This window comes from Odontesthes bonariensis, chromosome 7, assembly GCF_027942865.1.
Source record: "Odontesthes bonariensis isolate fOdoBon6 chromosome 7, fOdoBon6.hap1, whole genome shotgun sequence".
Classification (NCBI taxonomy): domain Eukaryota; kingdom Metazoa; phylum Chordata; class Actinopteri; order Atheriniformes; family Atherinopsidae; genus Odontesthes; species Odontesthes bonariensis.
This window is the reverse complement of record NC_134512.1, coordinates 40,182,608-40,191,692: the sequence shown is the minus strand read 5'-3', so window position 1 is coordinate 40,191,692 and position 9,085 is coordinate 40,182,608. Positions and strand designations below refer to the sequence as shown.

The 9,085-nt window shown below is 52.3% G+C and overlaps 1 protein-coding gene across 1 annotated transcript in view; it reads left to right on the top strand.

Moving 5' to 3' along the window:
• Positions 1-3,932: 3,932 nt before the first annotated feature.
• The window catches only part of LOC142384516 (protein CEBPZOS-like), an 8,695-nt gene continuing 3,542 nt past the window's right edge, over positions 3,933-9,085 (top strand). The window contains exon 1 of the mRNA XM_075470804.1: positions 3,933-4,066. The gene's annotated coding sequence lies outside the window, so the exon portion shown is untranslated. The remainder of the gene's footprint in view (positions 4,067-9,085) is intronic.

Here is a 9,085-nt window from a genome sequence, read left to right as displayed (position 1 = left end):
AGGCTTCCTATGAAGATGTAAAAATGGTCTTCCTGTGTGTTTATGCTCCGTGACAGGCGTGAGTAGGATCAGTTTTCTGGATGTGCTGGGGTGATTGTTTTTAATGGTTTTAATGATGAATATTTGTTTCTGGGGGGGATTTTAACTGCACTGCTGACGCAGTGTTGGACAGGAATCACCTGGAGCCCCATCCTGCGTCGTCTGCTCGGCTCAGGCGCCTCATTGAGACACACGATCTGACGGACGTGTGGAGAGGTTTTAACAGCAGAGACAAACAATACACCTGGTCTCACTGTAGAGACAACATGCTGTCTCTGGCCAGATTAGACCGCTTTTACTGTTTTAAGCATCATTTTAGCACGTTTAGGAGCTGCTGCATCATCCCGGTGGGTGTGTCAGATCATTCCCTGGTGCAATGTAGTGTTTTTATTAAGACTGTGAAGACATCCAGCGCTTATTGGCATTTTAACACCGCCCTTCTGGAAGACCATTCTTTTAGGGAAGCTTTTAGCTTTTTATGGCGTGCACATAGAGCCGAAAAACCCACTTTCTCCTCAGTGCAGGGGTGGTGGGATTTCGGAAAAACTGTCCGAAAGCAATTTTGTCAACAGTATACTCGCAATGTCACTAAACAGATAACCAGATCCCTTCAGGACCTGGAGACTGAAGTACAGCTCTTACTGAGCGGTACAGGAAATCAAGGGCATACTGAAGCCCTTAAGAGTAAAAAGGAGGCTCTAGCCAACCTGTTGGGTATCACAGCACAGGGAGCTCTGGTCAGGTCACGTTTCATGAACGCCTCTATGATGGACGCCCCCTCCAAGTTCTTCTTCAGCCTGGAGAGAAAGAGCGGCCAGAGGAAACTCATCCACAGCCTGCGATCCAGCAGCGGGGTCCCACTCACTGAGACTAGTGAGATCAGGAGATACGCCACTAGCTTTTACAGAGACCTTTTTAAATCTGAGCTGGTGGAAGATCCTGAGCTGGAGAAGGTTTTCCTGGCTGATCTGCCTAAGGTTGGGGAATCAGCGGACTCGTTTTTAACAGCAGACCTGACACTAGATGAGCTCCATGGGGCCCTCATGAGCCTGGCCAACGGAAAGGCTCCAGGTCTGGATGGGATTCCTGTGGACTTTTACAAGACATTCTGGCCTGTTGTTGGAGAGGACATGCTGGAGATGTTCCAGGAAAGCTTTAAGAGTGGACTGCTACCCCAGAGCTGCAGGAGAGCTGTGATCACTCTGCTCCCAAAGAAAGGTGACCTCCAGGAGATGAAGAACTGGAGGCCGGTCTCGCTGCTCTGTGGGGACTACAAGGTCCTGTCCAAGGCTCTGGCCCTGAGGCTGAGGGAGGTGATGGCGGAGGTGGTTCATGTTGACCAGACCTACTGTGTGCCTGGCAGGTTAATCAGTGATAACATCACTTTAATTCGGCATGTTTTGGACATCTCTGGATCATTGGGTGTAGGCACTGGTTTGATTTCCGTAGATCAGGAAAAAGCGTTTGACCGGGTTGAACACCAGTACCTGTGGAAAACACTCACAGCGTTTGGGTTCAGCCCTGGTTTCATTGCTAGGATCCGGCTTCTGTACTGTGATGTTGCTAGTATACTGAAGATTAATGGTAGTCTGGCTGCTCCTTTTCCTGTGGAGAGGGGCGTGCGGCAGGGATGCTCACTGTCAGGCATGTTGTATGCACTGGCTATAGAGCCCCTGCTGCACAAGCTCAGGAGGGAGCTGTCAGGGGTGTCATTTCCGGGGTGCCCTGCAGCGGTAAAGCTGACGGCTTACGCCGATGACGTCATGGTGGTTTTACACACGCAGGCAGACATCCAGGTTTTAGAGGGAAATGTGGAGCTTTTTAACAGACTGTCATCAGCCAAAGTCAACTGGGGTAAGAGCGTAGCTTTTAAAACGAGGAAAGACTCGCTGAACCAACTCATTTTACCTGGAGGCCTGAGTTGGAAGACGGGTGGGTTGAGATACCTCGGGGTGTATTTAGGAGACGACTCGTTTTTAAAAAAGAACTGGGAGGGGGTTTTAGAGTCCATTGAGGGCAGGCTGAAGAGGTGGAAGTGGCTGCTGCCTAGCATGTCGTTTAGAGGTAGGACGCTCATCACAAACAATCTGGTGTCCTCCTCTTTGTGGCACAGGCTGGCGGTGGTGGACCCCCCCTCTGACCTGCTTGCAAGGATCCAGGCCACCCTGATCAATTTTTTTTGGGACAAGCTCCACTGGCTCCCACAAGCAATCCTGTACCTCCCTAAAGAGGAGGGAGGACAGGGGCTAGTACACCTGGCCAGCAGGGGGGCAGCATTCAGATTAAACTTTGTCCAGAGACTGCTTTATGGACCACGAGACCTGGTGTGGAGACCGCTGGCACAGATGATCCTGAAAGACACCGGACGTCTGGGATTACAGGAGTCTGTGTTTTTATTGGATTTTAAGACTGTGAATGTTTCCTCCCTGCCTGTTTTTTATCGTGGAGTTTTTAGCGTTTGGAAGCTGTTGTGGAAGCCGAGGGTGCAACACCAGTCACTGTTCTGGCTGCTGCAGGAGCCACTGGGGCACGGAGCCCTGCTGGGCACCCCTTCCTGGATCGGTGCGGCAGCCGCAGACGCCTTCAGAGCGGCCGGGATCTCCACTTTAGGGTCCCTGCTGGAGCACACGGGGCCTGATCTGCAGGAGACGACAGGTTTGGCAGCCGGGCTCAGGTGGAGATCGAAGAGAATCGTCGGCCGGTTGCTGAATTACTGGCGAGGCCGTCTGACGAGTCAGGAGCGTCAGCTGCTGGGATTGTTCGGCCGTGGAACCAGCATCGCCTGCCCCGATGACCCTTTCCCCTCCCTCAGCATCTGTCCCGGCTCAGACCTGACGTACGGGCTGAACCTGAAGGAGGCCGGGGGCAAAGCACTGTCACTCCTGATGGTGAGGTGTCTGAACCATCAGAGACTACAACGGCGCTCCCAGCTCCCCTGGAGAGCTCGCCTGGCCCTGGGAGAGGAGGTCCAGCCTGAGTGGAGGAGCCTCTACAAGCCTCCACTCTCCAAGAGGGTGGGGGACCTTCAGTGGAGACTCCTCCATGGGATTTTAGCGGTGAACGCCTTCATATCCATCCTGAACTCCTCTGTCACTAACATCTGCCCTTTCTGTGAGACTGTAGAGACTGTTTTCCACTGTTTTACCGACTGTCCCCGTCTGACTCCCCTCTTTACCATCCTGGAGTTTTTTTTCAGGAAGGCAGGAGAGGTTTTCTCCCTGAGAACTTTTATTTATGGTTTTAAATACAGAAAAACTCAGAAGGAAAAATGTCAGCTGATGAACTTTATTTTGGGACAAGCTAAGATGGTGATCTACGTGAGCAGAAAAAGGAAGATAGAGAACAATGTGGAATGTGACATAGTGAGGATGCTGAGTGGGATGGTGAGGGCGAGGCTGCTGATTGATTTTAATTATTACAGAGCAATGAAGGACCTGGAGCAGTTCAAAAAAATGTGGACATATGGTGGAGTGCTGTGTTCTGTCCAGGGTGATGAACTGGTGCTCTCTGATCAGCTGGTCTGATCGGTTTTAGACAGTTTTTTATTTTATATATCTATACTTTTCTTGAAAGATGTTGTAAATTGAACTAAACACAAAAGAACAATAAAGTTGTGTTTCAAAAATCAAAAAAATCTCTCTCTCTCTCTCCCTCTCTCTCTCTCTCTCTCCCTCTCTTCTTTTTTATTTAAACTACTTATGTATGTATTTATTTTGGTATGCTTATTTGTTCCTCATTTATTATTAATGATACTTGTCATGTTTTTGCACTGTTTTTGTATCTTGTAAAGCAAAATAAAGTTGTTGAAAAAAAAGAAAAAGAGGCGTATGCATTTAACACAGCCATAGTTCTGCGCATGCCCATCTATAATCCGGAAGCTTGTTCCAGATTGGAGGTGCGCATGCGCGGTAATGTAAGGCAGTAGTCGCCTGCTAACGGCTGCTTTCTGATCATTTAAGCGACCTCTAACCGCTGGAATCTGGTTTTAAGGAGACATTCAGCTGCTCATTGTGCCACCAATTTAAAGGTGAGTCAAGCTGACACCAGAGGAGGTAAAGTTTAGGATAAAAAGACTGTTTAACTGGTAGAGGTTACAGAAAAATGTGAAATTCAAACATCGTTTTCTGTCGATGATTCTTCTGAGTTAAAAAATGTTTTACGGAGCTGCAGGTGGGAAACTTTCCATCTGTCGACTGTTACACCCAATAAGTTCCTTTGGTATAACTTTACTTTAGGAGAGCAAGAAACTCACAGGTTGTTTTCCGTGTGTTAGATGGAAAATAAGACATTTAGGGACCGAAAATAAGATATTTAGGGACAGAAAATAAGATATTTAGGGACAGAAAATAAGATATTTAGGGACAGAAAATAAGATATTTAGGGACAGAAAATAAGACATTTAGGGACAGAAAATAAGATATTTAGGGACAGAAAATAAGACATTTAGGGACAGAAAATAAGACATTTAGGGACAGAAAATAAGATATTTAGGGACAGAAAAGTGCTGTTGGACGAGTGAAATCTATCCAAAGTAATAGAATGAAGGTTCTAAAGCTGAATGCATTGGCAGTCTGTGCAGGGCCGGCCCAAGCCTTTATGGGGTCTTAAGCAGAATTTCATTTGGGGCCCCCTACCATTGTTCCACAGGCTACACTGTTCTGTGTGTAACGGACCCACAGTCATTAGCATTATCTGTAATCATCTTACAGTATACAGGTGTCATTCTTGTTTTTAACCTTAACCCTCTAACCGCCAAAGTCGCAGAATTGCGACATGACGTCAGCATAAACAAAACAGTCTGTAGATAAAATAAACGAGCTTTAAGGTGTTCAGTCCTCCTACCACTAGTTGGCAAACATGTTACCCTTTCAAACAAGACCAAGCTCAAGTCATTTTGTAGTTCACAGTGTTTTTATAAGGCAGTGCAAAAAAGCCGCGCGAGCTCAGACGGAAGCAGTTATTCAGAGCTGTTCTGTAGAGACGTGCGAGTCGAATTTTTATTGTCAGCGAACTATTACTGAGTTTTTAACACCATGGCTTGTAAGAAGTTGAACCGTGTGGAAGTATTGAGCATGCTATTTGCCGATTCCGACTCCGAAGGAGAGTTTTTACCTCGTGAGGAGGAGGATCGGACGAGCGCTCATGCTTCCCACGGTGAAACTTCCGAAGGCAGTGGTGCCGGCATGCGAAGCGAGGCTGTTCTCCAAGCACACACACACACTCCAACTCATTCGGTGCCATTATCCAACCTCAATGGAGTGGGTGGTAGCGGGGAACGCGGTCGCAGTGTCCGTAGAGGTGTTGGTCGAGGAATCGGGGGTGGGAGAAGTGGGTCTGGTATCTTTAGCATGCGCTCTCTCCATCCAGCCCCCGGTGGTGCGGCTAGCCGCGGCGCGCCTATCCGCCAGCGCAATGATCCTGACATTTTACCACTTCTTTTATTATCGTATTCCTCATTCCTGATCATTATGAATAAGGTTGAACAGGTTAAAAAAAAAAAAAATAAAAAAAAAAAAAAAACTCCCCCTTGAGCTGTCACCTTATCGTGGTGGGGGGGTTTGCGTGCCCCAATGAGTCTGGGAGCTATGTTGTCTGGGGCTTTAAGCCCCTGGTAGGGTCACCCATGGCAAACAGATCCTAGATGAGGGACCAGACAAAGAACAGCTCACAAGACCCCTATGATGAGTGATACTTTTGAACGCCGTGTTCCCTTGCCCGGACGCGGGTCACCGGGGCCCCCCCCTGGAGCCAGGCCCAGGGGTGGGGCCCGCTGGCGAGCGCCTGGTGGCCGGGTCTGTGCCCGTGGGGCTCGGTCGGGCACAGCCCGAAGAAACGACACGGGTCCCCCTTCCTACGGGCTCACCACCCGTGGGAGGGGCCATGGGGGTCGGGTGCAATGTGAGCTGGGCGGCAGCCGAAGGCAGGGACCTTGGCGGTCTGATCCTCGGCTACTGAAGCTGGCTCTTGGGACGTGGAACGTCACCTCTCTGCTGGGGAAGGAGCCTGAGCTGGTGCGCGAGGCTGAGCGGTTCCGGCTAGATATAGTCGGACTCACCTCGACGCATGGCTTGGGCTCCGGAACCAGCCTCCTCGAGAGGGGTTGGACTCTCTTCCACTCTGGAGTTGCCCGCGGTGAGAGGCGTAAAGCAGGTGTAGGCATACTTATTGCCCCCCGGCTGTGCGCCTGTACATTGGGGTTCACCCCGGTAGACGAGAGGGTAGCCTCCCTCCGCCTTAGGGTGGGGGGACGGGTCCTGACTGTTGTTTGTGCTTATGCACCGAACGGCAGTTCAGAGTACCCACCCTTTTTGGAGTCCCTGGAGGAGGCACTAGAGAGTGCTCCTCCGGGAGACTCCCTCGTCCTGCTGGGGGACTTCAATGCTCACGTGGGCAATGACAGTGAGACCTGGAGGGGCGTGATTGGGAGGAACGGCCCCCCCGATCTGAATCAGAGTGGTGTTTTGTTGTTGGACTTCTGTGCTCGTCACGGATTGTCCATAACGAACACCATGTTCAGGCATAAGGGTGTCCATATGTGCACTTGGCACCAGGACACCCTAGGCCGCAGCTCGATGATCGACTTTGTAGTCGTATCATCGGACTTGCGGCCGTATGTCCTGGACACTCGGGTGAAGAGAGGGGCGGAGCTGTCAACTGATCACCACCTGGTGGTGAGTTGGCTCCGCTGGTGGGGGAGGAAGCCGGTCAGACCTGGCAGGCCCAAACGTATTGTGAGGGTCTGCTGGGAACGGCTGGCGGAATCCCCTGTAAGGAGGAGTTTCAACTCCCACCTCCGGCAGAGCTTCAACCATGTCCCGGGGGAGGTGGGGGACATTGAGCCCGAATGGGCCATGTTCCGTGCCTCCATTGTTGAGGCGGCCGACCGGAGCTGTGGCCGCAAGGTGGTCGGTGCCTGTCGTGGCGGCAATCCCCGAACCCGCTGGTGGACCCCAGTGGTGAGGGAGGCCGTCAAGCTGAAGAAGGAGTCCTATCGGGCCTTTTTGGCCAGTGGGACTCTGGAAGCAGCTGATGGTACCGACAGGCCAAGCGGAACGCAGCCTCGGCGGTTGCTGAGGCAAAAACTCGGGCTTGGGAGGAGTTCGGGGAGGCCATGGAGAACGATTTCCGGACGGCCTCGAGGAGATTCTGGTCCACCATCCGGCGGCTCAGGGGGGGGAAGCGGTGCACCGTCAACACCGTGTATGGTGAGGGCGGGGCTCTGCTGACTTCAACTAGGGACGTCGTGAGTCGGTGGGGGGAGTACTTCGAGGGCCTCCTCAATCCTACCGACACGCCTTCCGATGAGGAAGCAGAGTTGGGGAGCTCGGACGTGGGACCTCCCATTTCTGGGGCTGAGGTTGCCGAGGTGGTCAAAAAACTCCTCGGTGGCCCCGGGGGTGGATGAGGTCCGTCCTGAGTTCCTCAAGGCTCTGGATGTTGTGGGGCTGTCTTGGTTGACACGCCTCTGCAGCATCGCGTGGACATCGGGGGCAGTGCCTCTGGACTGGCAGATCGGGGTGGTGGTCCCCCTCTTTAAAAAGGGGGCCGGAGGGTGTGTTCCAACTATAGGGGGATCACACTCCTCAGCCTCCCTGGTAAGGTCTTTTCGGGGGTACTGGAGAGGAGGATCCGCCGGATAGTCGAATCTCGGATTCAGGAGGTGCAGTGTGGTTTTCGTCCTGGCCGTGGAACAGTGGACCAGCTCTATACCCTCCGCAGGATCCTGGAGGGAGCATGGGAGTTCGCCCAACCTGTCTACATGTGTTTTGTGGACTTGGAGAAGGCGTTCGACCGTGTCCCTCGGGGACTCTTGTGGGGGGTGCTCCGGGAGTATGGAGTGCCGGACTCCTTGATATGGGCTGTTCGGTCTCTGTATGACCGGTGTCAGAGTCTGGTCCGCATTGCCGGCAGTAAGTCGGACATGTTTCCTGTGAGGGTTGGACTCCGTCAGGGCTGCCCTTTGTCACCGATTCTGTTCATAATTTTTATGGACAGAATTTCTAGGCGCAGCCAGGGCGTCGAGGGGGTCCGGTTTGGCGACCTCAGAATCGGGTCTCTGCTTTTTGCGGACGATTTGGTTCTGTTGGCGTCGTCAGGCCGTGACCTTCAGCTCTCACTGGAGCGGTTCGCAGCCGAGTGTGAAGCGGCTGGGATGACCATCAGCACCTCCAAATCTGAGACCATGGTCTTCGGCCGGAAAAGGGTGGAATGCTCTCTCCGGGTCGGGAATGAGATCCTTCCCCAAGTGGAGGAGTTCAAGTATCTCGGGGTCTTGTTCACGAGTGAGGGACGAATGGAACAGGAGATTGACAGACGGATCGGTGCGGCGTCTGCAGTGATGCGGGCTCTGCACCGGCCCGTCGTGGTGAAGAAGGAGCTGAGCCAGAAGGCGAAGCTCTCGATTTACCGGTCAATCTATGTTCCTACCCTCACCTATGGTCACGAGCTGTGGGTAGTGACCGAAAGAACGAGATCGCGAATACAAGCGGCCGAAATGAGTTTCCTCCGCAGGGTGTCTGGGCTCTCCCTTAGAGATAGGGTGAGAAGCTCGGTCATCCGGGAGGGGCTCGGAGTAGAACCGCTGCTCCTCCGCATCGAGAGGAGTCAGATGAGGTGGCTCGGGCATCTGGTTAGGATGCCTCCTGGACGCCTCCCCGGTGAGGTGTTCCGGGCCCGTCCCACTGGGAGGAGACCCCGGGGAAGACCCAGGACACGTTGGAGAGACTATGTCTCTCGGCTGGCCTGGGAACGCCTCGGGGTCCCCCCAGAAGAGCTGGAGGAAGTGGCCGGGGACAGGGACGTCTGGGTCTCTTTGCTCAAGCTGCTGCCCCCGCGACCCGATCCCCGGACCAGCGGAAGATAATGGATGGATGGATGGATGGAGGTTAAAAAAAAAAAAAATCAATTCAATGTCTTCCACTTCTTGCATGTGTTTTCCTACCCTATGGTAGCCTAATGATGACAGTATTTTACCACTTTCTCCTGTTTTATTGTCGGTTTCCTCCTTATGAATGATGGTAAAAGACAGAAAAATGAAAATAAGTTC